Source organism: Lepisosteus platostomus, chromosome 6 (genome assembly GCF_059453375.1).
Source record: "Lepisosteus platostomus isolate fLepPlt1 chromosome 6, fLepPlt1.hap1, whole genome shotgun sequence".
Classification (NCBI taxonomy): domain Eukaryota; kingdom Metazoa; phylum Chordata; class Actinopteri; order Semionotiformes; family Lepisosteidae; genus Lepisosteus; species Lepisosteus platostomus.
Genome location: NC_142616.1, coordinates 6,850,455 through 6,877,990, shown reverse-complemented (window position 1 = coordinate 6,877,990; position 27,536 = coordinate 6,850,455). Strand labels below are relative to the sequence as shown.

General features: G+C 51.8%; 42 non-coding genes across 42 annotated transcripts; 21 read left to right on the top strand and 21 right to left on the bottom strand.

The window, feature by feature from the left end:
• Window positions 1–3: 3 nt before the first annotated feature.
• On the top strand, window positions 4–302 carry LOC148659935 (signal recognition particle RNA). Its single transcript, XR_015939868.1, has one exon.
• A 330-nt stretch (window positions 303–632) lies between these two features.
• trnap-agg (transfer RNA proline (anticodon AGG)) lies at window positions 633–704 on the bottom strand. The gene has a single exon. It is a non-coding gene; the product is annotated as a tRNA-Pro (tRNA).
• A 618-nt stretch (window positions 705–1,322) lies between these two features.
• Window positions 1,323–1,621, top strand: LOC148659933 (signal recognition particle RNA). The gene has a single exon (XR_015939867.1).
• Window positions 1,622–1,951: 330 nt separating this feature from the next.
• On the bottom strand, window positions 1,952–2,023 carry trnap-agg (transfer RNA proline (anticodon AGG)). Its single transcript has one exon. It is a non-coding gene; the product is annotated as a tRNA-Pro (tRNA).
• Window positions 2,024–2,641: 618 nt separating this feature from the next.
• On the top strand, window positions 2,642–2,940 carry LOC148659931 (signal recognition particle RNA). Its single transcript, XR_015939844.1, has one exon.
• A 331-nt stretch (window positions 2,941–3,271) lies between these two features.
• Window positions 3,272–3,343, bottom strand: trnap-ugg (transfer RNA proline (anticodon UGG)). Its single transcript has one exon. It is a non-coding gene; the product is annotated as a tRNA-Pro (tRNA).
• Window positions 3,344–3,959: 616 nt separating this feature from the next.
• Window positions 3,960–4,258, top strand: LOC148659929 (signal recognition particle RNA). Its single transcript, XR_015939896.1, has one exon.
• Window positions 4,259–4,589: 331 nt separating this feature from the next.
• Window positions 4,590–4,661, bottom strand: trnap-cgg (transfer RNA proline (anticodon CGG)). Its single transcript has one exon. It is a non-coding gene; the product is annotated as a tRNA-Pro (tRNA).
• A 616-nt stretch (window positions 4,662–5,277) lies between these two features.
• On the top strand, window positions 5,278–5,576 carry LOC148659927 (signal recognition particle RNA). The gene has a single exon (XR_015939886.1).
• A 330-nt stretch (window positions 5,577–5,906) lies between these two features.
• On the bottom strand, window positions 5,907–5,978 carry trnap-cgg (transfer RNA proline (anticodon CGG)). The gene has a single exon. It is a non-coding gene; the product is annotated as a tRNA-Pro (tRNA).
• Window positions 5,979–6,594: 616 nt separating this feature from the next.
• LOC148659925 (signal recognition particle RNA) lies at window positions 6,595–6,892 on the top strand. The gene has a single exon (XR_015939905.1).
• Window positions 6,893–7,222: 330 nt separating this feature from the next.
• On the bottom strand, window positions 7,223–7,294 carry trnap-cgg (transfer RNA proline (anticodon CGG)). Its single transcript has one exon. It is a non-coding gene; the product is annotated as a tRNA-Pro (tRNA).
• A 618-nt stretch (window positions 7,295–7,912) lies between these two features.
• Window positions 7,913–8,210, top strand: LOC148659923 (signal recognition particle RNA). Its single transcript, XR_015939904.1, has one exon.
• Window positions 8,211–8,540: 330 nt separating this feature from the next.
• On the bottom strand, window positions 8,541–8,612 carry trnap-cgg (transfer RNA proline (anticodon CGG)). Its single transcript has one exon. It is a non-coding gene; the product is annotated as a tRNA-Pro (tRNA).
• A 618-nt stretch (window positions 8,613–9,230) lies between these two features.
• On the top strand, window positions 9,231–9,529 carry LOC148659921 (signal recognition particle RNA). The gene has a single exon (XR_015939895.1).
• A 330-nt stretch (window positions 9,530–9,859) lies between these two features.
• Window positions 9,860–9,931, bottom strand: trnap-cgg (transfer RNA proline (anticodon CGG)). Its single transcript has one exon. It is a non-coding gene; the product is annotated as a tRNA-Pro (tRNA).
• Window positions 9,932–10,549: 618 nt separating this feature from the next.
• Window positions 10,550–10,847, top strand: LOC148659919 (signal recognition particle RNA). Its single transcript, XR_015939903.1, has one exon.
• Window positions 10,848–11,177: 330 nt separating this feature from the next.
• Window positions 11,178–11,249, bottom strand: trnap-cgg (transfer RNA proline (anticodon CGG)). Its single transcript has one exon. It is a non-coding gene; the product is annotated as a tRNA-Pro (tRNA).
• Window positions 11,250–11,867: 618 nt separating this feature from the next.
• On the top strand, window positions 11,868–12,166 carry LOC148659917 (signal recognition particle RNA). Its single transcript, XR_015939894.1, has one exon.
• Window positions 12,167–12,496: 330 nt separating this feature from the next.
• trnap-cgg (transfer RNA proline (anticodon CGG)) lies at window positions 12,497–12,568 on the bottom strand. Its single transcript has one exon. It is a non-coding gene; the product is annotated as a tRNA-Pro (tRNA).
• A 618-nt stretch (window positions 12,569–13,186) lies between these two features.
• Window positions 13,187–13,484, top strand: LOC148659915 (signal recognition particle RNA). Its single transcript, XR_015939902.1, has one exon.
• A 330-nt stretch (window positions 13,485–13,814) lies between these two features.
• trnap-cgg (transfer RNA proline (anticodon CGG)) lies at window positions 13,815–13,886 on the bottom strand. Its single transcript has one exon. It is a non-coding gene; the product is annotated as a tRNA-Pro (tRNA).
• A 618-nt stretch (window positions 13,887–14,504) lies between these two features.
• LOC148659913 (signal recognition particle RNA) lies at window positions 14,505–14,803 on the top strand. Its single transcript, XR_015939893.1, has one exon.
• Window positions 14,804–15,133: 330 nt separating this feature from the next.
• On the bottom strand, window positions 15,134–15,205 carry trnap-cgg (transfer RNA proline (anticodon CGG)). Its single transcript has one exon. It is a non-coding gene; the product is annotated as a tRNA-Pro (tRNA).
• Window positions 15,206–15,823: 618 nt separating this feature from the next.
• On the top strand, window positions 15,824–16,121 carry LOC148659911 (signal recognition particle RNA). Its single transcript, XR_015939901.1, has one exon.
• Window positions 16,122–16,451: 330 nt separating this feature from the next.
• On the bottom strand, window positions 16,452–16,523 carry trnap-cgg (transfer RNA proline (anticodon CGG)). Its single transcript has one exon. It is a non-coding gene; the product is annotated as a tRNA-Pro (tRNA).
• Window positions 16,524–17,141: 618 nt separating this feature from the next.
• LOC148659909 (signal recognition particle RNA) lies at window positions 17,142–17,440 on the top strand. The gene has a single exon (XR_015939892.1).
• Window positions 17,441–17,770: 330 nt separating this feature from the next.
• trnap-cgg (transfer RNA proline (anticodon CGG)) lies at window positions 17,771–17,842 on the bottom strand. Its single transcript has one exon. It is a non-coding gene; the product is annotated as a tRNA-Pro (tRNA).
• A 616-nt stretch (window positions 17,843–18,458) lies between these two features.
• Window positions 18,459–18,756, top strand: LOC148659907 (signal recognition particle RNA). The gene has a single exon (XR_015939912.1).
• A 330-nt stretch (window positions 18,757–19,086) lies between these two features.
• Window positions 19,087–19,158, bottom strand: trnap-cgg (transfer RNA proline (anticodon CGG)). Its single transcript has one exon. It is a non-coding gene; the product is annotated as a tRNA-Pro (tRNA).
• Window positions 19,159–19,774: 616 nt separating this feature from the next.
• LOC148659905 (signal recognition particle RNA) lies at window positions 19,775–20,072 on the top strand. The gene has a single exon (XR_015939900.1).
• A 330-nt stretch (window positions 20,073–20,402) lies between these two features.
• On the bottom strand, window positions 20,403–20,474 carry trnap-cgg (transfer RNA proline (anticodon CGG)). The gene has a single exon. It is a non-coding gene; the product is annotated as a tRNA-Pro (tRNA).
• A 616-nt stretch (window positions 20,475–21,090) lies between these two features.
• On the top strand, window positions 21,091–21,388 carry LOC148659903 (signal recognition particle RNA). Its single transcript, XR_015939899.1, has one exon.
• A 330-nt stretch (window positions 21,389–21,718) lies between these two features.
• Window positions 21,719–21,790, bottom strand: trnap-cgg (transfer RNA proline (anticodon CGG)). Its single transcript has one exon. It is a non-coding gene; the product is annotated as a tRNA-Pro (tRNA).
• A 618-nt stretch (window positions 21,791–22,408) lies between these two features.
• LOC148659901 (signal recognition particle RNA) lies at window positions 22,409–22,707 on the top strand. Its single transcript, XR_015939891.1, has one exon.
• Window positions 22,708–23,038: 331 nt separating this feature from the next.
• trnap-cgg (transfer RNA proline (anticodon CGG)) lies at window positions 23,039–23,110 on the bottom strand. Its single transcript has one exon. It is a non-coding gene; the product is annotated as a tRNA-Pro (tRNA).
• Window positions 23,111–23,728: 618 nt separating this feature from the next.
• LOC148659899 (signal recognition particle RNA) lies at window positions 23,729–24,027 on the top strand. Its single transcript, XR_015939866.1, has one exon.
• A 331-nt stretch (window positions 24,028–24,358) lies between these two features.
• On the bottom strand, window positions 24,359–24,430 carry trnap-ugg (transfer RNA proline (anticodon UGG)). The gene has a single exon. It is a non-coding gene; the product is annotated as a tRNA-Pro (tRNA).
• Window positions 24,431–25,046: 616 nt separating this feature from the next.
• Window positions 25,047–25,332, top strand: LOC148659897 (signal recognition particle RNA). The gene has a single exon (XR_015939921.1).
• Window positions 25,333–25,663: 331 nt separating this feature from the next.
• Window positions 25,664–25,735, bottom strand: trnap-agg (transfer RNA proline (anticodon AGG)). Its single transcript has one exon. It is a non-coding gene; the product is annotated as a tRNA-Pro (tRNA).
• A 618-nt stretch (window positions 25,736–26,353) lies between these two features.
• Window positions 26,354–26,639, top strand: LOC148659895 (signal recognition particle RNA). Its single transcript, XR_015939920.1, has one exon.
• A 331-nt stretch (window positions 26,640–26,970) lies between these two features.
• On the bottom strand, window positions 26,971–27,042 carry trnap-ugg (transfer RNA proline (anticodon UGG)). The gene has a single exon. It is a non-coding gene; the product is annotated as a tRNA-Pro (tRNA).
• Window positions 27,043–27,536: the final 494 nt, after the last annotated feature.

Below are 27,536 nucleotides of genomic sequence, written 5' to 3'. Positions count from 1 at the left end.
CACGCCGGGCGTGGTGGCGCACGCCTGTAATCCAAGCTGCCGGGAGGCTGAGACCGAGGGACCGCTTGCGCTCGGGAGTTCTGCACAGCAGTGGGCTGTGTTGATCGGGGGTCCGCAGCGTCTTCGGCACCAATATGGTGATCCCGGGGGAGCTTGGGCTCACCAGGTTGTCTAAAGAGGGGTGTACCAACCCAGGTCGGAAACGGAGCAGGTGAAAGCCCCCGTGCTGATGCGTGCTGGGACAGCTCCTGTGAGCAGCAGCTGTCGTGCAGCCCGGGCAACAGAGTGGGACGCGGTCTTTTGCCACAACTTTGGAAGGAGGGAATCTTCATCTGTGTCCGGGGTGTTACAGTCAAGTTTGTTGCTTTTGTTTAGTCTCTTTGATTTTCTTTTGTTTGCGTGGGTCGTTAGTTTTTCCTTTGTAGTTTTTTTCTTCTGCTCTGAACCCTTTAATACATTGTCTTTGAATTGTATGACATCAGCCCAAGTGTTGTCAAAGCAAGGATGGACGGGTAAAATGCCTGCCTTCCTGGCGTCTTGCAACACGAGAACGGCGGTGAAGCAGTTCGCTTTGCGTGGGCAGAGCACAAGTGGGAAAGCCTCTCTCTTACGCACGAGTCAGAGCACAAAACGGGCTCGTCCGGGATTTGAACCCGGGACCTCTCGCACCCTAAGCGAGAATCATACCCCTAGACCAACGAGCCATTCGCAGAGGGGGTGCTGGCTGTTTGCCAGAACTCGTTGTAAAAAAAAGGAGAGAGGGACAGATGTGAACGGTTTTCCAAAGGATGAAAGTCGCCTTCGTTTATTCACATTTGCGACCCATTTCGCACTCTTCAGCGTAATGATATTTCCCCCAAAAGTGGTTTAAATCTCAAAAGGAAGAAGACATCTTAATGTCGTAATGTACAGTACTTGCAATCGTTTCACTGTGGAATTCTGTTTCTTCTCGTGAAAAATCTCCGTGCTCCGCCGACTTCTCTCTAGGACAGCCAGCCGTAACTTTAAGCGAGGGGCCTGAACCAAGTGCTGGAAGAGCGGGTGTCGTGACTTTTTTTGCATTTCAGCTCAAGTGATGTCAAAGCAAAGAAGAACGGATGTAATGCGTGCGTTCTAGAAAGTCTACGAGAGCAATACCGCCAGCTGGTGCTTTTTGGACGAGCTCGACAACAGGACAGGACGAAGCATTTTTCAGCAGTTTTTTCCGCATTTTTCGGGGCAGCCACCTGCCAGCCTGAGATCCTAGCGTTTCAAACACCGAGCTGTCCCCTGGACTTGGCTCACAGCACACGAAGATGAGAAAAAGAGCGAGGCTGTTTCACGCCGGGCGTGGTGGCGCACGCCTGTAATCCAAGCTGCCGGGAGGCTGAGACCGAGGGACCGCTTGCGCTCGGGAGTTCTGCACAGCAGTGGGCTGTGTTGATCGGGGGTCCGCAGCGTCTTCGGCACCAATATGGTGATCCCGGGGGAGCTTGGGCTCACCAGGTTGTCTAAAGAGGGGTGTACCAACCCAGGTCGGAAACGGAGCAGGTGAAAGCCCCCGTGCTGATGCGTGCTGGGACAGCTCCTGTGAGCAGCAGCTGTCGTGCAGCCCGGGCAACAGAGTGGGACGCGGTCTTTTGCCACAACTTTGGAAGGAGGGAATCTTCATCTGTGTCCGGGGTGTTACAGTCAAGTTTGTTGCTTTTGTTTAGTCTCTTTGATTTTCTTTTGTTTGCGTGGGTCGTTAGTTTTTCCTTTGTAGTTTTTTTCTTCTGCTCTGAACCCTTTAATACATTGTCTTTGAATTGTATGACATCAGCCCAAGTGTTGTCAAAGCAAGGATGGACGGGTAAAATGCCTGCCTTCCTGGCGTCTTGCAACACGAGAACGGCGGTGAAGCAGTTCGCTTTGCGTGGGCAGAGCACAAGTGGGAAAGCCTCTCTCTTACGCACGAGTCAGAGCACAAAACGGGCTCGTCCGGGATTTGAACCCGGGACCTCTCGCACCCTAAGCGAGAATCATACCCCTAGACCAACGAGCCATTCGCAGAGGGGGTGCTGGCTGTTTGCCAGAACTCGTTGTAAAAAAAAGGAGAGAGGGACAGATGTGAACGGTTTTCCAAAGGATGAAAGTCGCCTTCGTTTATTCACATTTGCGACCCATTTCGCACTCTTCAGCGTAATGATATTTCCCCCAAAAGTGGTTTAAATCTCAAAAGGAAGAAGACATCTTAATGTCGTAATGTACAGTACTTGCAATCGTTTCACTGTGGAATTCTGTTTCTTCTCGTGAAAAATCTCCGTGCTCCGCCGACTTCTCTCTAGGACAGCCAGCCGTAACTTTAAGCGAGGGGCCTGAACCAAGTGCTGGAAGAGCGGGTGTCGTGACTTTTTTTGCATTTCAGCTCAAGTGATGTCAAAGCAAAGAAGAACGGATGTAATGCGTGCGTTCTAGAAAGTCTACGAGAGCAATACCGCCAGCTGGTGCTTTTTGGACGAGCTCGACAACAGGACAGGACGAAGCATTTTTCATCAGTTTTTTCCGCATTTTTCGGGGCAGCCACCTGCCAGCCTGAGATCCTAGCGTTTCAAACACCGAGCTGTCCCCTGGACTTGGCTCACAGCACACGAAGATGAGAAAAAGAGCGAGGCTGTTTCTCGCCGGGCGTGGTGGCGCACGCCTGTAATCCAAGCTGCCGGGAGGCTGAGACCGAGGGACCGCTTGCGCTCGGGAGTTCTGCACAGCAGTGGGCTGTGTTGATCGGGGGTCCGCAGCGTCTTCGGCACCAATATGGTGATCCCGGGGGAGCTTGGGCTCACCAGGTTGTTTAAAGAGGGGTGTACCAACCCAGGTCGGAAACGGAGCAGGTGAAAGCCCCCGTGCTGATGCGTGCTGGGACAGCTCCTGTGAGCAGCAGCTGTCGTGCAGCCCGGGCAACAGAGTGGGACGCGGTCTTTTGCCACAACTTTGGAAGGAGGGAATCTTCATCTGTGTCCGGGGTGTTACAGTCAAGTTTGTTGCTTTTGTTTAGTCTCTTTGATTTTCTTTTGTTTGCGTGGGTCGTTAGTTTTTCCTTTGTAGTTTTTTTCTTCTGCTCTGAACCCTTTAATACATTGTCATTGTGAGCGTATGACATCCGCTCAAGTGTTGTCAAAGCAAGGATGGACGGGTAAAATGCCTGCCTTCCTGGCGTCCTGCAACACGAGAACGGCGGTGAAGCAGTTCGCTTTGCGTGGGCAGAGCACAAGTGGGAAAGCCTCTCTCTTACGCACGAGTCAGAGCACAAAACGGGCCCGTCCGGGATTTGAACCCGGGACCTCTCGCACCCAAAGCGAGAATCATACCCCTAGACCAACGAGCCATTCGCAGAGGGGGTGCTGGCTGTTTGCCAGAACTCGTTGTAAAAAAAAGGAGAGGGACAGATGTGAACGGTTTTCCAAAGGATGAAAGTCGCCTTCGTTTATTCACATTTGCGACCCATTTCGCACTCTTCAGCGTAATGATATTTCCCCCAAAAGTGGTTTAAATCTCAAAAGGAAGAAGACATCTTAATGTCGTAATGTACAGTACTTGCAATCGTTTCACTGTGGAATTCTGTTTCTTCTCGTGAAAAATCTCCGTGCTCCGCCGACTTCTCTCTAGGACAGCCCGCCGTAACTTTAAGCGAGGGGCCTGAACCAAGTGCTGGAAGAGCGGGTGTCGTGACTTTTTTTGCATTTCAGCTCAAGTGATTTCAAAGCAAAGAAGAACGGATGTAATGCGTGCGTTCTAGAAAGTCTACGAGAGCAATACCGCCAGCTGGTGCTTTTTGGACGAGCTCGACAACAGGACAGGACGAAGCATTTTTCAGCAGTTTTTTCCGCATTTTTCGGGGCAGCCACCTGCCAGCCTGAGATCCTAGCGTTTCAAACACCGAGCTGTCCCCTGGACTTGGCTCACAGCACACGAAGATGAGAAAAAGAGCGAGGCTGCTTCTCGCCGGGCGTGGTGGCGCACGCCTGTAATACAAGCTACCGGGAGGCTGAGACCGAGGGACCGCTTGCGCTCGGGAGTTCTGCACAGCAGTGGGCTGTGTTGATCGGGGGTCCGCAGCGTCTTCGGCACCAATATGGTGATCCCGGGGGAGCTTGGGCTCACCAGGTTGTCTAAAGAGGGGTGTACCAACCCAGGTCGGAAACGGAGCAGGTGAAAGCCCCCGTGCTGATGCGTGCTGGGACAGCTCCTGTGAGCAGCAGCTGTCGTGCAGCCCGGGCAACAGAGTGGGACGCGGTCTTTTGCCACAACTTTGGAAGGAGGGAATCTTCATCTGTGTCCGGGGTGTTACAGTCAAGTTTGTTGCTTTTGTTTAGTCTCTTTGATTTTCTTTTGTTTGCGTGGGTCGTTAGTTTTTCCTTTGTAGTTTTTTTCTTCTGCTCTGAACCCTTTAATACATTGTCATTGTGAGCGTATGACATCCGCTCAAGTGTTGTCAAAGCAAGGATGGACGGGTAAAATGCCTGCCTTCCTGGCGTCCTGCAACACGAGAACGGCGGTGAAGCAGTTCGCTTTGCGTGGGCAGAGCACAAGTGGGAAAGCCTCTCTCTTACGCACGAGTCAGAGCACAAAACGGGCCCGTCCGGGATTTGAACCCGGGACCTCTCGCACCCGAAGCGAGAATCATACCCCTAGACCAACGAGCCATTCGCAGAGGGGGTGCTGGCTGTTTGCCAGAACTCGTTGTAAAAAAAAGGAGAGGGACAGATGTGAACGGTTTTCCAAAGGATGAAAGTCGCCTTCGTTTATTCACATTTGCGACCCATTTCGCACTCTTCAGCGTAATGATATTTCCCCCAAAAGTGGTTTAAATCTCAAAAGGAAGAAGACATCTTAATGTCGTAATGTACAGTACTTGCAATCGTTTCACTGTGGAATTCTGTTTCTTCTCGTGAAAAATCTCCGTGCTCCGCCGACTTCTCTCTAGGACAGCCCGCCGTAACTTTAAGCGAGGGGCCTGAACCAAGTGCTGGAAGAGCGGGTGTCGTGACTTTTTTTGCATTTTGGCTCAAGTGATTTCAAAGCAAAGAAGAACGGATGTAATGCGTGCGTTCTAGAAAGTCTACGAGAGCAATACCGCCAGCTGGTGCTTTTTGGACGAGCTCGACAACAGGACAGGACGAAGCATTTTTCAGCAGTTTTTTCCGCATTTTTCGGGGCAGCCACCTGCCAGCCTGAGATCCTAGCGTTTCAAACACCGAGCTGTCCCCTGGACTTGGCTCACAGCACACGAAGATGAGAAAAAGAGCGAGGCTGCTTCTCGCCGGGCGTGGTGGCGCACGCCTGTAATCCCAGCTGCCGGGAGGCTGAGACCGAGGGACCGCTTGCGCTCGGGAGTTCTGCACAGTAGTGGGCTGTGTTGATCGGGGGTCCGCAGCGTCTTCGGCACCAATATGGTGATCCCGGGGGAGCTTGGGCTCACCAGGTTGTCTAAAGAGGGGTGTACCAACCCAGGTCGGAAACGGAGCAGGTGAAAGCCCCCGTGCTGATGCGTGCTGGGACAGCTCCTGTGAGCAGCAGCTGTCGTGCAGCCCGGGCAACAGAGTGGGACGCGGTCTTTTGCCACAACTTTGGAAGGAGGGAATCTTCATCTGTGTCCGGGGTGTTACAGTCAAGTTTGTTGCTTTTGTTTAGTCTCTTTGATTTTCTTTTGTTTGCGTGGGTCGTTAGTTTTTCCTTTGTAGTTTTTTTCTTCTGCTCTGAACCCTTTAATACATTGTCTTTGAATTGTATGACATCAGCCCAAGTGTTGTCAAAGCAAGGATGGACGGGTAAAATGCCTGCCTTCCTGGCGTCTTGCAACACGAGAACGGCGGTGAAGCAGTTCGCTTTGCGTGGGCAGAGCACAAGTGGGAAAGCCTCTCTCTTACGCACGAGTCAGAGCACAAAACGGGCTCGTCCGGGATTTGAACCCGGGACCTCTCGCACCCGAAGCGAGAATCATACCCCTAGACCAACGAGCCATTCGCAGAGGGGGTGCTGGCTGTTTGCCAGAACTCGTTGTAAAAAAAAGGAGAGGGACAGATGTGAACGGTTTTCCAAAGGATGAAAGTCGCCTTCGTTTATTCACATTTGCGACCCATTTCGCACTCTTCAGCGTAATGATATTTCCCCCAAAAGTGGTTTAAATCTCAAAAGGAAGAAGACATCTTAATGTCGTAATGTACAGTACTTGCAATCGTTTCACTGTGGAATTCTGTTTCTTCTCGTGAAAAATCTCCGTGCTCCGCCGACTTCTCTCTAGGACAGCCCGCCGTAACTTTAAGCGAGGGGCCTGAACCAAGTGCTGGAAGAGCGGGTGTCGTGACTTTTTTTGCATTTCAGCTCAAGTGATGTCAAAGCAAAGAAGAACGGATGTAATGCGTGCGTTCTAGAAAGTCTACGAGAGCAATACCGCCAGCTGGTGCTTTTTGGACGAGCTCGACAACAGGACAGGACGAAGCATTTTTCAGCAGTTTTTTCCGCATTTTTCGGGGCAGCCACCTGCCAGCCTGAGATCCTAGCGTTTCAAACACCGAGCTGTCCCCTGGACTTGGCTCACAGCACACGAAGATGAGAAAAAGAGCGAGGCTGTTTCTCGCCAGGCGTGGTGGCGCACGCCTGTAATCCAAGCTACCGGGAGGCTGAGACCGAGGGACCGCTTGCGCTCGGGAGTTCTGCACAGCAGTGGGCTGTGTTGATCGGGGGTCCGCAGCGTCTTCGGCACCAATATGGTGATCCCGGGGGAGCTTGGGCTCACCAGGTTGTCTAAAGAGGGGTGTACCAACCCAGGTCGGAAACGGAGCAGGTGAAAGCCCCCGTGCTGATGCGTGCTGGGACAGCTCCTGTGAGCAGCAGCTGTCGTGCAGCCCGGCAACAGAGTGGGACGCGGTCTTTTGCCACAACTTTGGAAGGAGGGAATCTTCATCTGTGTCCGGGGTGTTACAGTCAAGTTTGTTGCTTTTGTTTAGTCTCTTTGATTTTCTTTTGTTTGCGTGGGTCGTTAGTTTTTCCTTTGTAGTTTTTTTCTTCTGCTCTGAACCCTTTAATACATTGTCTTTGAATTGTATGACATCAGCCCAAGTGTTGTCAAAGCAAGGATGGACGGGTAAAATGCCTGCCTTCCTGGCGTCTTGCAACACGAGAACGGCGGTGAAGCAGTTCGCTTTGCGTGGGCAGAGCACAAGTGGGAAAGCCTCTCTCTTACGCACGAGTCAGAGCACAAAACGGGCTCGTCCGGGATTTGAACCCGGGACCTCTCGCACCCGAAGCGAGAATCATACCCCTAGACCAACGAGCCATTCGCAGAGGGGGTGCTGGCTGTTTGCCAGAACTCGTTGTAAAAAAAAGGAGAGAGGGCCAGATGTGAACGGTTTTCCAAAGGATGAAAGTCGCCTTCGTTTATTCACATTTGCGACCCATTTCGCACTCTTCAGCGTAATGATATTTCCCCCAAAAGTGGTTTAAATCTCAAAAGGAAGAAGACATCTTAATGTCGTAATGTACAGTACTTGCAATCGTTTCACTGTGGAATTCTGTTTCTTCTCGTGAAAAATCTCCGTGCTCCGCCGACTTCTCTCTAGGACAGCCCGCCGTAACTTTAAGCGAGGGGCCTGAACCAAGTGCTGGAAGAGCGGGTGTCGTGACTTTTTTTGCATTTCAGCTCAAGTGATGTCAAAGCAAAGAAGAACGGATGTAATGCGTGCGTTCTAGAAAGTCTACGAGAGCAATACCGCCAGCTGGTGCTTTTTGGACGAGCTCGACAACAGGACAGGACGAAGCATTTTTCAGCAGTTTTTTCCGCATTTTTCGGGGCAGCCACCTGCCAGCCTGAGATCCTAGCGTTTCAAACACCGAGCTGTCCCCTGGACTTGGCTCACAGCACACGAAGATGAGAAAAAGAGCGAGGCTGTTTCTCGCCAGGCGTGGTGGCGCACGCCTGTAATCCAAGCTACCGGGAGGCTGAGACCGAGGGACCGCTTGCGCTCGGGAGTTCTGCACAGCAGTGGGCTGTGTTGATCGGGGGTCCGCAGCGTCTTCGGCACCAATATGGTGATCCCGGGGGAGCTTGGGCTCACCAGGTTGTCTAAAGAGGGGTGTACCAACCCAGGTCGGAAACGGAGCAGGTGAAAGCCCCCGTGCTGATGCGTGCTGGGACAGCTCCTGTGAGCAGCAGCTGTCGTGCAGCCCGGCAACAGAGTGGGACGCGGTCTTTTGCCACAACTTTGGAAGGAGGGAATCTTCATCTGTGTCCGGGGTGTTACAGTCAAGTTTGTTGCTTTTGTTTAGTCTCTTTGATTTTCTTTTGTTTGCGTGGGTCGTTAGTTTTTCCTTTGTAGTTTTTTTCTTCTGCTCTGAACCCTTTAATACATTGTCTTTGAATTGTATGACATCAGCCCAAGTGTTGTCAAAGCAAGGATGGACGGGTAAAATGCCTGCCTTCCTGGCGTCTTGCAACACGAGAACGGCGGTGAAGCAGTTCGCTTTGCGTGGGCAGAGCACAAGTGGGAAAGCCTCTCTCTTACGCACGAGTCAGAGCACAAAACGGGCTCGTCCGGGATTTGAACCCGGGACCTCTCGCACCCGAAGCGAGAATCATACCCCTAGACCAACGAGCCATTCGCAGAGGGGGTGCTGGCTGTTTGCCAGAACTCGTTGTAAAAAAAAGGAGAGAGGGCCAGATGTGAACGGTTTTCCAAAGGATGAAAGTCGCCTTCGTTTATTCACATTTGCGACCCATTTCGCACTCTTCAGCGTAATGATATTTCCCCCAAAAGTGGTTTAAATCTCAAAAGGAAGAAGACATCTTAATGTCGTAATGTACAGTACTTGCAATCGTTTCACTGTGGAATTCTGTTTCTTCTCGTGAAAAATCTCCGTGCTCCGCCGACTTCTCTCTAGGACAGCCCGCCGTAACTTTAAGCGAGGGGCCTGAACCAAGTGCTGGAAGAGCGGGTGTCGTGACTTTTTTTGCATTTCAGCTCAAGTGATGTCAAAGCAAAGAAGAACGGATGTAATGCGTGCGTTCTAGAAAGTCTACGAGAGCAATACCGCCAGCTGGTGCTTTTTGGACGAGCTCGACAACAGGACAGGACGAAGCATTTTTCAGCAGTTTTTTCCGCATTTTTCGGGGCAGCCACCTGCCAGCCTGAGATCCTAGCGTTTCAAACACCGAGCTGTCCCCTGGACTTGGCTCACAGCACACGAAGATGAGAAAAAGAGCGAGGCTGCTTCTCGCCGGGCGTGGTGGCGCACGCCTGTAATCCCAGCTACCGGGAGGCTGAGACCGAGGGACCGCTTGCGCTCGGGAGTTCTGCACAGCAGTGGGCTGTGTTGATCGGGGGTCCGCAGCGTCTGCGGCACCAATATGGTGATCCCGGGGGAGCTTGGGCTCACCAGGTTGTCTAAAGAGGGGTGTACCAACCCAGGTCGGAAACGGAGCAGGTGAAAGCCCCCGTGCTGATGCGTGCTGGGACAGCTCCTGTGAGCAGCAGCTGTCGTGCAGCCCGGGCAACAGAGTGGGACGCGGTCTTTTGCCACAACTTTGGAAGGAGGGAATCTTCATCTGTGTCCGGGGTGTTACAGTCAAGTTTGTTGCTTTTGTTTAGTCTCTTTGATTTTCTTTTGTTTGCGTGGGTCGTTAGTTTTTCCTTTGTAGTTTTTTTCTTCTGCTCTGAACCCTTTAATACATTGTCTTTGAATTGTATGACATCAGCCCAAGTGTTGTCAAAGCAAGGATGGACGGGTAAAATGCCTGCCTTCCTGGCGTCTTGCAACACGAGAACGGCGGTGAAGCAGTTCGCTTTGCGTGGGCAGAGCACAAGTGGGAAAGCCTCTCTCTTACGCACGAGTCAGAGCACAAAACGGGCTCGTCCGGGATTTGAACCCGGGACCTCTCGCACCCGAAGCGAGAATCATACCCCTAGACCAACGAGCCATTCGCAGAGGGGGTGCTGGCTGTTTGCCAGAACTCGTTGTAAAAAAAAGGAGAGAGGGCCAGATGTGAACGGTTTTCCAAAGGATGAAAGTCGCCTTCGTTTATTCACATTTGCGACCCATTTCGCACTCTTCAGCGTAATGATATTTCCCCCAAAAGTGGTTTAAATCTCAAAAGGAAGAAGACATCTTAATGTCGTAATGTACAGTACTTGCAATCGTTTCACTGTGGAATTCTGTTTCTTCTCGTGAAAAATCTCCGTGCTCCGCCGACTTCTCTCTAGGACAGCCCGCCGTAACTTTAAGCGAGGGGCCTGAACCAAGTGCTGGAAGAGCGGGTGTCGTGACTTTTTTTGCATTTCAGCTCAAGTGATGTCAAAGCAAAGAAGAACGGATGTAATGCGTGCGTTCTAGAAAGTCTACGAGAGCAATACCGCCAGCTGGTGCTTTTTGGACGAGCTCGACAACAGGACAGGACGAAGCATTTTTCAGCAGTTTTTTCCGCATTTTTCGGGGCAGCCACCTGCCAGCCTGAGATCCTAGCGTTTCAAACACCGAGCTGTCCCCTGGACTTGGCTCACAGCACACGAAGATGAGAAAAAGAGCGAGGCTGCTTCTCGCCAGGCGTGGTGGCGCACGCCTGTAATCCAAGCTACCGGGAGGCTGAGACCGAGGGACCGCTTGCGCTCGGGAGTTCTGCACAGCAGTGGGCTGTGTTGATCGGGGGTCCGCAGCGTCTTCGGCACCAATATGGTGATCCCGGGGGAGCTTGGGCTCACCAGGTTGTCTAAAGAGGGGTGTACCAACCCAGGTCGGAAACGGAGCAGGTGAAAGCCCCCGTGCTGATGCGTGCTGGGACAGCTCCTGTGAGCAGCAGCTGTCGTGCAGCCCGGCAACAGAGTGGGACGCGGTCTTTTGCCACAACTTTGGAAGGAGGGAATCTTCATCTGTGTCCGGGGTGTTACAGTCAAGTTTGTTGCTTTTGTTTAGTCTCTTTGATTTTCTTTTGTTTGCGTGGGTCGTTAGTTTTTCCTTTGTAGTTTTTTTCTTCTGCTCTGAACCCTTTAATACATTGTCTTTGAATTGTATGACATCAGCCCAAGTGTTGTCAAAGCAAGGATGGACGGGTAAAATGCCTGCCTTCCTGGCGTCTTGCAACACGAGAACGGCGGTGAAGCAGTTCGCTTTGCGTGGGCAGAGCACAAGTGGGAAAGCCTCTCTCTTACGCACGAGTCAGAGCACAAAACGGGCTCGTCCGGGATTTGAACCCGGGACCTCTCGCACCCGAAGCGAGAATCATACCCCTAGACCAACGAGCCATTCGCAGAGGGGGTGCTGGCTGTTTGCCAGAACTCGTTGTAAAAAAAAGGAGAGAGGGCCAGATGTGAACGGTTTTCCAAAGGATGAAAGTCGCCTTCGTTTATTCACATTTGCGACCCATTTCGCACTCTTCAGCGTAATGATATTTCCCCCAAAAGTGGTTTAAATCTCAAAAGGAAGAAGACATCTTAATGTCGTAATGTACAGTACTTGCAATCGTTTCACTGTGGAATTCTGTTTCTTCTCGTGAAAAATCTCCGTGCTCCGCCGACTTCTCTCTAGGACAGCCCGCCGTAACTTTAAGCGAGGGGCCTGAACCAAGTGCTGGAAGAGCGGGTGTCGTGACTTTTTTTGCATTTCAGCTCAAGTGATGTCAAAGCAAAGAAGAACGGATGTAATGCGTGCGTTCTAGAAAGTCTACGAGAGCAATACCGCCAGCTGGTGCTTTTTGGACGAGCTCGACAACAGGACAGGACGAAGCATTTTTCAGCAGTTTTTTCCGCATTTTTCGGGGCAGCCACCTGCCAGCCTGAGATCCTAGCGTTTCAAACACCGAGCTGTCCCCTGGACTTGGCTCACAGCACACGAAGATGAGAAAAAGAGCGAGGCTGCTTCTCGCCGGGCGTGGTGGCGCACGCCTGTAATCCCAGCTACCGGGAGGCTGAGACCGAGGGACCGCTTGCGCTCGGGAGTTCTGCACAGCAGTGGGCTGTGTTGATCGGGGGTCCGCAGCGTCTGCGGCACCAATATGGTGATCCCGGGGGAGCTTGGGCTCACCAGGTTGTCTAAAGAGGGGTGTACCAACCCAGGTCGGAAACGGAGCAGGTGAAAGCCCCCGTGCTGATGCGTGCTGGGACAGCTCCTGTGAGCAGCAGCTGTCGTGCAGCCCGGGCAACAGAGTGGGACGCGGTCTTTTGCCACAACTTTGGAAGGAGGGAATCTTCATCTGTGTCCGGGGTGTTACAGTCAAGTTTGTTGCTTTTGTTTAGTCTCTTTGATTTTCTTTTGTTTGCGTGGGTCGTTAGTTTTTCCTTTGTAGTTTTTTTCTTCTGCTCTGAACCCTTTAATACATTGTCTTTGAATTGTATGACATCAGCCCAAGTGTTGTCAAAGCAAGGATGGACGGGTAAAATGCCTGCCTTCCTGGCGTCTTGCAACACGAGAACGGCGGTGAAGCAGTTCGCTTTGCGTGGGCAGAGCACAAGTGGGAAAGCCTCTCTCTTACGCACGAGTCAGAGCACAAAACGGGCTCGTCCGGGATTTGAACCCGGGACCTCTCGCACCCGAAGCGAGAATCATACCCCTAGACCAACGAGCCATTCGCAGAGGGGGTGCTGGCTGTTTGCCAGAACTCGTTGTAAAAAAAAGGAGAGAGGGCCAGATGTGAACGGTTTTCCAAAGGATGAAAGTCGCCTTCGTTTATTCACATTTGCGACCCATTTCGCACTCTTCAGCGTAATGATATTTCCCCCAAAAGTGGTTTAAATCTCAAAAGGAAGAAGACATCTTAATGTCGTAATGTACAGTACTTGCAATCGTTTCACTGTGGAATTCTGTTTCTTCTCGTGAAAAATCTCCGTGCTCCGCCGACTTCTCTCTAGGACAGCCCGCCGTAACTTTAAGCGAGGGGCCTGAACCAAGTGCTGGAAGAGCGGGTGTCGTGACTTTTTTTGCATTTCAGCTCAAGTGATGTCAAAGCAAAGAAGAACGGATGTAATGCGTGCGTTCTAGAAAGTCTACGAGAGCAATACCGCCAGCTGGTGCTTTTTGGACGAGCTCGACAACAGGACAGGACGAAGCATTTTTCAGCAGTTTTTTCCGCATTTTTCGGGGCAGCCACCTGCCAGCCTGAGATCCTAGCGTTTCAAACACCGAGCTGTCCCCTGGACTTGGCTCACAGCACACGAAGATGAGAAAAAGAGCGAGGCTGCTTCTCGCCAGGCGTGGTGGCGCACGCCTGTAATCCAAGCTACCGGGAGGCTGAGACCGAGGGACCGCTTGCGCTCGGGAGTTCTGCACAGCAGTGGGCTGTGTTGATCGGGGGTCCGCAGCGTCTTCGGCACCAATATGGTGATCCCGGGGGAGCTTGGGCTCACCAGGTTGTCTAAAGAGGGGTGTACCAACCCAGGTCGGAAACGGAGCAGGTGAAAGCCCCCGTGCTGATGCGTGCTGGGACAGCTCCTGTGAGCAGCAGCTGTCGTGCAGCCCGGCAACAGAGTGGGACGCGGTCTTTTGCCACAACTTTGGAAGGAGGGAATCTTCATCTGTGTCCGGGGTGTTACAGTCAAGTTTGTTGCTTTTGTTTAGTCTCTTTGATTTTCTTTTGTTTGCGTGGGTCGTTAGTTTTTCCTTTGTAGTTTTTTTCTTCTGCTCTGAACCCTTTAATACATTGTCTTTGAATTGTATGACATCAGCCCAAGTGTTGTCAAAGCAAGGATGGACGGGTAAAATGCCTGCCTTCCTGGCGTCTTGCAACACGAGAACGGCGGTGAAGCAGTTCGCTTTGCGTGGGCAGAGCACAAGTGGGAAAGCCTCTCTCTTACGCACGAGTCAGAGCACAAAACGGGCTCGTCCGGGATTTGAACCCGGGACCTCTCGCACCCGAAGCGAGAATCATACCCCTAGACCAACGAGCCATTCGCAGAGGGGGTGCTGGCTGTTTGCCAGAACTCGTTGTAAAAAAAAGGAGAGAGGGCCAGATGTGAACGGTTTTCCAAAGGATGAAAGTCGCCTTCGTTTATTCACATTTGCGACCCATTTCGCACTCTTCAGCGTAATGATATTTCCCCCAAAAGTGGTTTAAATCTCAAAAGGAAGAAGACATCTTAATGTCGTAATGTACAGTACTTGCAATCGTTTCACTGTGGAATTCTGTTTCTTCTCGTGAAAAATCTCCGTGCTCCGCCGACTTCTCTCTAGGACAGCCCGCCGTAACTTTAAGCGAGGGGCCTGAACCAAGTGCTGGAAGAGCGGGTGTCGTGACTTTTTTTGCATTTCAGCTCAAGTGATGTCAAAGCAAAGAAGAACGGATGTAATGCGTGCGTTCTAGAAAGTCTACGAGAGCAATACCGCCAGCTGGTGCTTTTTGGACGAGCTCGACAACAGGACAGGACGAAGCATTTTTCAGCAGTTTTTTCCGCATTTTTCGGGGCAGCCACCTGCCAGCCTGAGATCCTAGCGTTTCAAACACCGAGCTGTCCCCTGGACTTGGCTCACAGCACACGAAGATGAGAAAAAGAGCGAGGCTGCTTCTCGCCGGGCGTGGTGGCGCACGCCTGTAATCCCAGCTACCGGGAGGCTGAGACCGAGGGACCGCTTGCGCTCGGGAGTTCTGCACAGCAGTGGGCTGTGTTGATCGGGGGTCCGCAGCGTCTGCGGCACCAATATGGTGATCCCGGGGGAGCTTGGGCTCACCAGGTTGTCTAAAGAGGGGTGTACCAACCCAGGTCGGAAACGGAGCAGGTGAAAGCCCCCGTGCTGATGCGTGCTGGGACAGCTCCTGTGAGCAGCAGCTGTCGTGCAGCCCGGGCAACAGAGTGGGACGCGGTCTTTTGCCACAACTTTGGAAGGAGGGAATCTTCATCTGTGTCCGGGGTGTTACAGTCAAGTTTGTTGCTTTTGTTTAGTCTCTTTGATTTTCTTTTGTTTGCGTGGGTCGTTAGTTTTTCCTTTGTAGTTTTTTTCTTCTGCTCTGAACCCTTTAATACATTGTCTTTGAATTGTATGACATCAGCCCAAGTGTTGTCAAAGCAAGGATGGACGGGTAAAATGCCTGCCTTCCTGGCGTCTTGCAACACGAGAACGGCGGTGAAGCAGTTCGCTTTGCGTGGGCAGAGCACAAGTGGGAAAGCCTCTCTCTTACGCACGAGTCAGAGCACAAAACGGGCTCGTCCGGGATTTGAACCCGGGACCTCTCGCACCCGAAGCGAGAATCATACCCCTAGACCAACGAGCCATTCGCAGAGGGGGTGCTGGCTGTTTGCCAGAACTCGTTGTAAAAAAAAGGAGAGAGGGCCAGATGTGAACGGTTTTCCAAAGGATGAAAGTCGCCTTCGTTTATTCACATTTGCGACCCATTTCGCACTCTTCAGCGTAATGATATTTCCCCCAAAAGTGGTTTAAATCTCAAAAGGAAGAAGACATCTTAATGTCGTAATGTACAGTACTTGCAATCGTTTCACTGTGGAATTCTGTTTCTTCTCGTGAAAAATCTCCGTGCTCCGCCGACTTCTCTCTAGGACAGCCCGCCGTAACTTTAAGCGAGGGGCCTGAACCAAGTGCTGGAAGAGCGGGTGTCGTGACTTTTTTTGCATTTCAGCTCAAGTGATGTCAAAGCAAAGAAGAACGGATGTAATGCGTGCGTTCTAGAAAGTCTACGAGAGCAATACCGCCAGCTGGTGCTTTTTGGACGAGCTCGACAACAGGACAGGACGAAGCATTTTTCAGCAGTTTTTTCCGCATTTTTCGGGGCAGCCACCTGCCAGCCTGAGATCCTAGCGTTTCAAACACCGAGCTGTCCCCTGGACTTGGCTCACAGCACACGAAGATGAGAAAAAGAGCGAGGCTGCTTCTCGCCAGGCGTGGTGGCGCACGCCTGTAATCCAAGCTACCGGGAGGCTGAGACCGAGGGACCGCTTGCGCTCGGGAGTTCTGCACAGCAGTGGGCTGTGTTGATCGGGGGTCCGCAGCGTCTTCGGCACCAATATGGTGATCCCGGGGGAGCTTGGGCTCACCAGGTTGTCTAAAGAGGGGTGTACCAACCCAGGTCGGAAACGGAGCAGGTGAAAGCCCCCGTGCTGATGCGTGCTGGGACAGCTCCTGTGAGCAGCAGCTGTCGTGCAGCCCGGCAACAGAGTGGGACGCGGTCTTTTGCCACAACTTTGGAAGGAGGGAATCTTCATCTGTGTCCGGGGTGTTACAGTCAAGTTTGTTGCTTTTGTTTAGTCTCTTTGATTTTCTTTTGTTTGCGTGGGTCGTTAGTTTTTCCTTTGTAGTTTTTTTCTTCTGCTCTGAACCCTTTAATACATTGTCTTTGAATTGTATGACATCAGCCCAAGTGTTGTCAAAGCAAGGATGGACGGGTAAAATGCCTGCCTTCCTGGCGTCTTGCAACACGAGAACGGCGGTGAAGCAGTTCGCTTTGCGTGGGCAGAGCACAAGTGGGAAAGCCTCTCTCTTACGCACGAGTCAGAGCACAAAACGGGCTCGTCCGGGATTTGAACCCGGGACCTCTCGCACCCGAAGCGAGAATCATACCCCTAGACCAACGAGCCATTCGCAGAGGGGGTGCTGGCTGTTTGCCAGAACTCGTTGTAAAAAAAAGGAGAGAGGGCCAGATGTGAACGGTTTTCCAAAGGATGAAAGTCGCCTTCGTTTATTCACATTTGCGACCCATTTCGCACTCTTCAGCGTAATGATATTTCCCCCAAAAGTGGTTTAAATCTCAAAAGGAAGAAGACATCTTAATGTCGTAATGTACAGTACTTGCAATCGTTTCACTGTGGAATTCTGTTTCTTCTCGTGAAAAATCTCCGTGCTCCGCCGACTTCTCTCTAGGACAGCCCGCCGTAACTTTAAGCGAGGGGCCTGAACCAAGTGCTGGAAGAGCGGGTGTCGTGACTTTTTTTGCATTTCAGCTCAAGTGATGTCAAAGCAAAGAAGAACGGATGTAATGCGTGCGTTCTAGAAAGTCTACGAGAGCAATACCGCCAGCTGGTGCTTTTTGGACGAGCTCGACAACAGGACAGGACGAAGCATTTTTCAGCAGTTTTTTCCGCATTTTTCGGGGCAGCCACCTGCCAGCCTGAGATCCTAGCGTTTCAAACACCGAGCTGTCCCCTGGACTTGGCTCACAGCACACGAAGATGAGAAAAAGAGCGAGGCTGCTTCTCGCCGGGCGTGGTGGCGCACGCCTGTAATCCCAGCTACCGGGAGGCTGAGACCGAGGGACCGCTTGCGCTCGGGAGTTCTGCACAGCAGTGGGCTGTGTTGATCGGGGGTCCGCAGCGTCTGCGGCACCAATATGGTGATCCCGGGGGAGCTTGGGCTCACCAGGTTGTCTAAAGAGGGGTGTACCAACCCAGGTCGGAAACGGAGCAGGTGAAAGCCCCCGTGCTGATGCGTGCTGGGACAGCTCCTGTGAGCAGCAGCTGTCGTGCAGCCCGGGCAACAGAGTGGGACGCGGTCTTTTGCCACAACTTTGGAAGGAGGGAATCTTCATCTGTGTCCGGGGTGTTACAGTCAAGTTTGTTGCTTTTGTTTAGTCTCTTTGATTTTCTTTTGTTTGCGTGGGTCGTTAGTTTTTCCTTTGTAGTTTTTTTCTTCTGCTCTGAACCCTTTAATACATTGTCTTTGAATTGTATGACATCAGCCCAAGTGTTGTCAAAGCAAGGATGGACGGGTAAAATGCCTGCCTTCCTGGCGTCTTGCAACACGAGAACGGCGGTGAAGCAGTTCGCTTTGCGTGGGCAGAGCACAAGTGGGAAAGCCTCTCTCTTACGCACGAGTCAGAGCACAAAACGGGCTCGTCCGGGATTTGAACCCGGGACCTCTCGCACCCGAAGCGAGAATCATACCCCTAGACCAACGAGCCATTCGCAGAGGGGGTGCTGGCTGTTTGCCAGAACTCGTTGTAAAAAAAAGGAGAGGGACAGATGTGAACGGTTTTCCAAAGGATGAAAGTCGCCTTCGTTTATTCACATTTGCGACCCATTTCGCACTCTTCAGCGTAATGATATTTCCCCCAAAAGTGGTTTAAATCTCAAAAGGAAGAAGACATCTTAATGTCGTAATGTACAGTACTTGCAATCGTTTCACTGTGGAATTCTGTTTCTTCTCGTGAAAAATCTCCGTGCTCCGCCGACTTCTCTCTAGGACAGCCCGCCGTAACTTTAAGCGAGGGGCCTGAACCAAGTGCTGGAAGAGCGGGTGTCGTGACTTTTTTTGCATTTCAGCTCAAGTGATGTCAAAGCAAAGAAGAACGGATGTAATGCGTGCGTTCTAGAAAGTCTACGAGAGCAATACCGCCAGCTGGTGCTTTTTGGACGAGCTCGACAACAGGACAGGACGAAGCATTTTTCAGCAGTTTTTTCCGCATTTTTCGGGGCAGCCACCTGCCAGCCTGAGATCCTAGCGTTTCAAACACCGAGCTGTCCCCTGGACTTGGCTCACAGCACACGAAGATGAGAAAAAGAGCGAGGCTGCTTCTCGCCAGGCGTGGTGGCGCACGCCTGTAATACAAGCTACCGGGAGGCTGAGACCGAGGGACCGCTTGCGCTCGGGAGTTCTGCACAGCAGTGGGCTGTGTTGATCGGGGGTCCGCAGCGTCTTCGGCACCAATATGGTGATCCCGGGGGAGCTTGGGCTCACCAGGTTGTCTAAAGAGGGGTGTACCAACCCAGGTCGGAAACGGAGCAGGTGAAAGCCCCCGTGCTGATGCGTGCTGGGACAGCTCCTGTGAGCAGCAGCTGTCGTGCAGCCCGGCAACAGAGTGGGACGCGGTCTTTTGCCACAACTTTGGAAGGAGGGAATCTTCATCTGTGTCCGGGGTGTTACAGTCAAGTTTGTTGCTTTTGTTTAGTCTCTTTGATTTTCTTTTGTTTGCGTGGGTCGTTAGTTTTTCCTTTGTAGTTTTTTTCTTCTGCTCTGAACCCTTTAATACATTGTCTTTGAATTGTATGACATCAGCCCAAGTGTTGTCAAAGCAAGGATGGACGGGTAAAATGCCTGCCTTCCTGGCGTCTTGCAACACGAGAACGGCGGTGAAGCAGTTCGCTTTGCGTGGGCAGAGCACAAGTGGGAAAGCCTCTCTCTTACGCACGAGTCAGAGCACAAAACGGGCTCGTCCGGGATTTGAACCCGGGACCTCTCGCACCCGAAGCGAGAATCATACCCCTAGACCAACGAGCCAGTCGCAGAGGGGGTGCTGGCTGTTTGCCAGAACTCGTTGTAAAAAAAAGGAGAGGGCCAGATGTGAACGGTTTTCCAAAGGATGAAAGTCGCCTTCGTTTATTCACATTTGCGACCCATTTCGCACTCTTCAGCGTAATGATATTTCCCCCAAAAGTGGTTTAAATCTCAAAAGGAAGAAGACATCTTAATGTCGTAATGTACAGTACTTGCAATCGTTTCACTGTGGAATTCTGTTTCTTCTCGTGAAAAATCTCCGTGCTCCGCCGACTTCTCTCTAGGACAGCCCGCCGTAACTTTAAGCGAGGGGCCTGAACCAAGTGCTGGAAGAGCGGGTGTCGTGACTTTTTTTGCATTTCAGCTCAAGTGATGTCAAAGCAAAGAAGAACGGATGTAATGCGTGCGTTCTAGAAAGTCTACGAGAGCAATACCGCCAGCTGGTGCTTTTTGGACGAGCTCGACAACAGGACAGGACGAAGCATTTTTCAGCAGTTTTTTCCGCATTTTTCGGGGCAGCCACCTGCCAGCCTGAGATCCTAGCGTTTCAAACACCGAGCTGTCCCCTGGACTTGGCTCACAGCACACGAAGATGAGAAAAAGAGCGAGGCTGCTTCTCGCCAGGCGTGGTGGCGCACGCCTGTAATCCAAGCTACCGGGAGGCTGAGACCGAGGGACCGCTTGCGCTCGGGAGTTCTGCACAGCAGTGGGCTGTGTTGATCGGGGGTCCGCAGCGTCTTCGGCACCAATATGGTGATCCCGGGGGAGCTTGGGCTCACCAGGTTGTCTAAAGAGGGGTGTACCAACCCAGGTCGGAAACGGAGCAGGTGAAAGCCCCCGTGCTGATGCGTGCTGGGACAGCTCCTGTGAGCAGCAGCTGTCGTGCAGCCCGGCAACAGAGTGGGACGCGGTCTTTTGCCACAACTTTGGAAGGAGGGAATCTTCATCTGTGTCCGGGGTGTTACAGTCAAGTTTGTTGCTTTTGTTTAGTCTCTTTGATTTTCTTTTGTTTGCGTGGGTCGTTAGTTTTTCCTTTGTAGTTTTTTTCTTCTGCTCTGAACCCTTTAATACATTGTCTTTGAATTGTATGACATCAGCCCAAGTGTTGTCAAAGCAAGGATGGACGGGTAAAATGCCTGCCTTCCTGGCGTCTTGCAACACGAGAACGGCGGTGAAGCAGTTCGCTTTGCGTGGGCAGAGCACAAGTGGGAAAGCCTCTCTCTTACGCACGAGTCAGAGCACAAAACGGGCTCGTCCGGGATTTGAACCCGGGACCTCTCGCACCCGAAGCGAGAATCATACCCCTAGACCAACGAGCCATTCGCAGAGGGGGTGCTGGCTGTTTGCCAGAACTCGTTGTAAAAAAAAGGAGAGGGACAGATGTGAACGGTTTTCCAAAGGATGAAAGTCGCCTTCGTTTATTCACATTTGCGACCCATTTCGCACTCTTCAGCGTAATGATATTTCCCCCAAAAGTGGTTTAAATCTCAAAAGGAAGAAGACATCTTAATGTCGTAATGTACAGTACTTGCAATCGTTTCACTGTGGAATTCTGTTTCTTCTCGTGAAAAATCTCCGTGCTCCGCCGACTTCTCTCTAGGACAGCCCGCCGTAACTTTAAGCGAGGGGCCTGAACCAAGTGCTGGAAGAGCGGGTGTCGTGACTTTTTTTGCATTTCAGCTCAAGTGATGTCAAAGCAAAGAAGAACGGATGTAATGCGTGCGTTCTAGAAAGTCTACGAGAGCAATACCGCCAGCTGGTGCTTTTTGGACGAGCTCGACAACAGGACAGGACGAAGCATTTTTCAGCAGTTTTTTCCGCATTTTTCGGGGCAGCCACCTGCCAGCCTGAGATCCTAGCGTTTCAAACACCGAGCTGTCCCCTGGACTTGGCTCACAGCACACGAAGATGAGAAAAAGAGCGAGGCTGCTTCTCGCCAGGCGTGGTGGCGCACGCCTGTAATCCAAGCTACCGGGAGGCTGAGACCGAGGGACCGCTTGCGCTCGGGAGTTCTGCACAGCAGTGGGCTGTGTTGATCGGGGGTCCGCAGCGTCTTCGGCACCAATATGGTGATCCCGGGGGAGCTTGGGCTCACCAGGTTGTCTAAAGAGGGGTGTACCAACCCAGGTCGGAAACGGAGCAGGTGAAAGCCCCCGTGCTGATGCGTGCTGGGACAGCTCCTGTGAGCAGCAGCTGTCGTGCAGCCCGGCAACAGAGTGGGACGCGGTCTTTTGCCACAACTTTGGAAGGAGGGAATCTTCATCTGTGTCCGGGGTGTTACAGTCAAGTTTGTTGCTTTTGTTTAGTCTCTTTGATTTTCTTTTGTTTGCGTGGGTCGTTAGTTTTTCCTTTGTAGTTTTTTTCTTCTGCTCTGAACCCTTTAATACATTGTCTTTGAATTGTATGACATCAGCCCAAGTGTTGTCAAAGCAAGGATGGACGGGTAAAATGCCTGCCTTCCTGGCGTCTTGCAACACGAGAACGGCGGTGAAGCAGTTCGCTTTGCGTGGGCAGAGCACAAGTGGGAAAGCCTCTCTCTTACGCACGAGTCAGAGCACAAAACGGGCTCGTCCGGGATTTGAACCCGGGACCTCTCGCACCCGAAGCGAGAATCATACCCCTAGACCAACGAGCCATTCGCAGAGGGGGTGCTGGCTGTTTGCCAGAACTCGTTGTAAAAAAAAGGAGAGAGGGCCAGATGTGAACGGTTTTCCAAAGGATGAAAGTCGCCTTCGTTTATTCACATTTGCGACCCATTTCGCACTCTTCAGCGTAATGATATTTCCCCCAAAAGTGGTTTAAATCTCAAAAGGAAGAAGACATCTTAATGTCGTAATGTACAGTACTTGCAATCGTTTCACTGTGGAATTCTGTTTCTTCTCGTGAAAAATCTCCGTACTCCGCCGACTTCTCTCTAGGACAGCCCGCCGTAACTTTAAGCGAGGGGCCTGAACCAAGTGCTGGAAGAGCGGGTGTCGTGACTTTTTTTGCATTTCAGCTCAAGTGATGTCAAAGCAAAGAAGAACGGATGTAATGCGTGCGTTCTAGAAAGTCTACGAGAGCAATACCGCCAGCTGGTGCTTTTTGGACGAGCTCGACAACAGGACAGGACGAAGCATTTTTCAGCAGTTTTTTCCGCATTTTTCGGGGCAGCCACCTGCCAGCCTGAGATCCTAGCGTTTCAAACACCGAGCTGTCCCCTGGACTTGGCTCACAGCACACGAAGATGAGAAAAAGAGCGAGGCTGCTTCTCGCCGGGCGTGGTGGCGCACGCCTGTAATCCCAGCTACCGGGAGGCTGAGACCGAGGGACCGCTTGCGCTCGGGAGTTCTGCACAGCAGTGGGCTGTGTTGATCGGGGGTCCGCAGCGTCTGCGGCACCAATATGGTGATCCCGGGGGAGCTTGGGCTCACCAGGTTGTCTAAAGAGGGGTGTACCAACCCAGGTCGGAAACGGAGCAGGTGAAAGCCCCCGTGCTGATGCGTGCTGGGACAGCTCCTGTGAGCAGCAGCTGTCGTGCAGCCCGGGCAACAGAGTGGGACGCGGTCTTTTGCCACAACTTTGGAAGGAGGGAATCTTCATCTGTGTCCGGGGTGTTACAGTCAAGTTTGTTGCTTTTGTTTAGTCTCTTTGATTTTCTTTTGTTTGCGTGGGTCGTTAGTTTTTCCTTTGTAGTTTTTTTCTTCTGCTCTGAACCCTTTAATACATTGTCATTGTGAGCGTATGACATCCGCTCAAGTGTTGTCAAAGCAAGGATGGACGGGTAAAATGCCTGCCTTCCTGGCGTCCTGCAACACGAGAACGGCGGTGAAGCAGTTCGCTTTGCTTGGGCAGAGCACAAGTGGGAAAGCCTCTCTCTTACGCACGAGTCAGAGCACAAAACGGGCTCGTCCGGGATTTGAACCCGGGACCTCTCGCACCCGAAGCGAGAATCATACCCCTAGACCAACGAGCCATTCGCAGAGGGGGTGCTGGCTGTTTGCCAGAACTCGTTGTAAAAAAAAGGAGAGAGGGCCAGATGTGAACGGTTTTCCAAAGGATGAAAGTCGCCTTCGTTTATTCACATTTGCGACCCATTTCGCACTCTTCAGCGTAATGATATTTCCCCCAAAAGTGGTTTAAATCTCAAAAGGAAGAAGACATCTTAATGTCGTAATGTACAGTACTTGCAATCGTTTCACTGTGGAATTCTGTTTCTTCTCGTGAAAAATCTCCGTGCTCCGCCGACTTCTCTCTAGGACAGCCCGCCGTAACTTTAAGCGAGGGGCCTGAACCAAGTGCTGGAAGAGCGGGTGTCGTGACTTTTTTTGCATTTCAGCTCAAGTGATGTCAAAGCAAAGAAGAACGGATGTAATGCGTGCGTTCTAGAAAGTCTACGAGAGCAATACCGCCAGCTGGTGCTTTTTGGACGAGCTCGACAACAGGACAGGACGAAGCATTTTTCAGCAGTTTTTTCCGCATTTTTCGGGGCAGCCACCTGCCAGCCTGAGATCCTAGCGTTTCAAACACCGAGCTGTCCCCTGGACTTGGCTCACAGCACACGAAGATGAGAAAAAGAGCGAGGCTGCTTCTCGCCGGGCGTGGTGGCGCACGCCTGTAATCCAAGCTGCCGGGAGGCTGAGACCGAGGGACCGCTTGCGCTCGGGAGTTCTGCACAGCAGTGGGCTGTGTTGATCGGGGGTCCGCAGCGTCTTCGGCACCAATATGGTGATCCCGGGGGAGCTTGGGCTCACCAGGTTGTCTAAAGAGGGGTGTACCAACCCAGGTCGGAAACGGAGCAGGTGAAAGCCCCCGTGCTGATGCGTGCTGGGACAGCTCCTGTGAGCAGCAGCTGTCGTGCAGCCCGGGCAACAGAGTGGGACGCGGTCTTTTGCCACAACTTTGGAAGGAGGGAATCTTCATCTGTGTCCGGGGTGTTACAGTCAAGTTTGTTGCTTTTGTTTAGTCTCTTTGATTTTCTTTTGTTTGCGTGGGTCGTTAGTTTTTCCTTTGTAGTTTTTTTCTTCTGCTCTGAACCCTTTAATACATTGTCATTGTGAGCGTATGACATCCGCTCAAGTGTTGTCAAAGCAAGGATGGACGGGTAAAATGCCTGCCTTCCTGGCGTCCTGCAACACGAGAACGGCGGTGAAGCAGTTCGCTTTGCGTGGGCAGAGCACAAGTGGGAAAGCCTCTCTCTTACGCACGAGTCAGAGCACAAAACGGGCTCGTCCGGGATTTGAACCCGGGACCTCTCGCACCCAATGCGAGAATCATACCCCTAGACCAACGAGCCATTCGCAGAGGGGGTGCTGGCTGTTTGCCAGAACTCGTTGTAAAAAAAAGGAGAGGGACAGATGTGAACGGTTTTCCAAAGGATGAAAGTCGCCTTCGTTTATTCACATTTGCGACCCATTTCGCACTCTTCAGCGTAATGATATTTCCCCCAAAAGTGGTTTAAATCTCAAAAGGAAGAAGACATCTTAATGTCGTAATGTACAGTACTTGCAATCGTTTCACTGTGGAATTCTGTTTCTTCTCGTGAAAAATCTCCGTGCTCCGCCGACTTCTCTCTAGGACAGCCCGCCGTAACTTTAAGCGAGGGGCCTGAACCAAGTGCTGGAAGAGCGGGTGTCGTGACTTTTTTTGCATTTCAGCTCAAGTGATGTCAAAGCAAAGAAGAACGGATGTAATGCGTGCGTTCTAGAAAGTCTACGAGAGCAATACCGCCAGCTGGTGCTTTTTGGACGAGCTCGACAACAGGAAAGGACGAAGCATTTTTCAGCAGTTTTTTCCGCATTTTTCGGGGCAGCCACCTGCCAGCCTGAGATCCTAGCGTTTCAAACACCGAGCTGTCCCCTGGACTTGGCTCACAGCACACGAAGATGAGAAAAAGAGCGAGGCTGCTTCTCGCCAGGCGTGGTGGCGCACGCCTGTAATCCAAGCTACCGGGAGGCTGAGACCGAGGGACCGCTTGCGCTCGGGAGTTCTGCACAGCAGTGGGCTGTGTTGATCGGGGGTCCGCAGCGTCTTCGGCACCAATATGGTGATCCCGGGGGAGCTTGGGCTCACCAGGTTGCCTAAAGAGGGGTGTACCAACCCAGGTCGGAAACGGAGCAGGTGAAAGCCCCCGTGCTGATGCGTGCTGGGACAGCAGCTGTCGTGCAGCCCGGGCAACAGAGTGGGACGCGGTCTTTTGCCACAACTTTGGAAGGAGGGAATCTTCATCTGTGTCCGGGGTGTTACAGTCAAGTTTGTTGCTTTTGTTTAGTCTCTTTGATTTTCTTTTGTTTGCGTGGGTCGTTAGTTTTTCCTTTGTAGTTTTTTTCTTCTGCTCTGAACCCTTTAATACATTGTCATTGTGAGCGTATGACATCCGCTCAAGTGTTGTCAAAGCAAGGATGGACGGGTAAAATGCCTGCCTTCCTGGCGTCCTGCAACACGAGAACGGCGGTGAAGCAGTTCGCTTTGCGTGGGCAGAGCACAAGTGGGAAAGCCTCTCTCTTACGCACGAGTCAGAGCACAAAACGGGCTCGTCCGGGATTTGAACCCGGGACCTCTCGCACCCTAAGCGAGAATCATACCCCTAGACCAACGAGCCATTCGCAGAGGGGGTGCTGGCTGTTTGCCAGAACTCGTTGTAAAAAAAAGGAGAGAGGGACAGATGTGAACGGTTTTCCAAAGGATGAAAGTCGCCTTCGTTTATTCACATTTGCGACCCATTTCGCACTCTTCAGCGTAATGATATTTCCCCCAAAAGTGGTTTAAATCTCAAAAGGAAGAAGACATCTTAATGTCGTAATGTACAGTACTTGCAATCGTTTCACTGTGGAATTCTGTTTCTTCTCGTGAAAAATCTCCGTGCTCCGCCGACTTCTCTCTAGGACAGCCCGCCGTAACTTTAAGCGAGGGGCCTGAACCAAGTGCTGGAAGAGCGGGTGTCGTGACTTTTTTTGCATTTCAGCTCAAGTGATGTCAAAGCAAAGAAGAACGGATGTAATGCGTGCGTTCTAGAAAGTCTACGAGAGCAATACCGCCAGCTGGTGCTTTTTGGACGAGCTCGACAACAGGACAGGACGAAGCATTTTTCAGCAGTTTTTTCCGCATTTTTCGGGGCAGCCACCTGCCAGCCTGAGATCCTAGCGTTTCAAACACCGAGCTGTCCCCTGGACTTGGCTCACAGCACACGAAGATGAGAAAAAGAGCGAGGCTGCTTCTCGCCAGGCGTGGTGGCGCACGCCTGTAATCCAAGCTACCGGGAGGCTGAGACCGAGGGACCGCTTGCGCTCGGGAGTTCTGCACAGCAGTGGGCTGTGTTGATCGGGGGTCCGCAGCGTCTTCGGCACCAATATGGTGATCCCGGGGGAGCTTGGGCTCACCAGGTTGCCTAAAGAGGGGTGTACCAACCCAGGTCGGAAACGGAGCAGGTGAAAGCCCCCGTGCTGATGCGTGCTGGGACAGCAGCTGTCGTGCAGCCCGGGCAACAGAGTGGGACGCGGTCTTTTGCCACAACTTTGGAAGGAGGGAATCTTCATCTGTGTCCGGGGTGTTACAGTCAAGTTTGTTGCTTTTGTTTAGTCTCTTTGATTTTCTTTTGTTTGCGTGGGTCGTTAGTTTTTCCTTTGTAGTTTTTTTCTTCTGCTCTGAACCCTTTAATACATTGTCATTGTGAGCGTATGACATCCGCTCAAGTGTTGTCAAAGCAAGGATGGACGGGTAAAATGCCTGCCTTCCTGGCGTCCTGCAACACGAGAACGGCGGTGAAGCAGATCGCTTTGCGTGGGCAGAGCACAAGTGGGAAAGCCTCTCTCTTACGCACGAGTCAGAGCACAAAACGGGCTCGTCCGGGATTTGAACCCGGGACCTCTCGCACCCAAAGCGAGAATCATACCCCTAGACCAACGAGCCATTCGCAGAGGGGGTGCTGGCTGTTTGCCAGAACTCGTTGTAAGAAAAAGGAGAGAGGGACAGATGTGAACGGTTTTCCAAAGGATGAAAGTCGCCTTCGTTTATTAACATTTGCGACCCATTTCGCACTCTTCAGCGTAATGATATTTCCCCCAAAAGTGGTTTAAATCTCAAAAGGAAGAAGACATCTTAATGTCGTAATGTACAGTACTTGCAATCGTTTCACTGTGGAATTCTGTTTCTTCTCGTGAAAAATCTCCGTGCTCCGCCGACTTCTCTCTAGGACAGCCCGCCGTAACTTTAAGCGAGGGGCCTGAACCAAGTGCTGGAAGAGCGGGTGTCGTGACTTTTTTTGCATTTCAGCTCAAGTGATGTCAAAGCAAAGAAGAACGGATGTAATGCGTGCGTTCTAGAAAGTCTACGAGAGCAATACCGCCAGCTGGTGCTTTTTGGACGAGCTCGACAACAGGACAGGACGAAGCATTTTTCAGCAG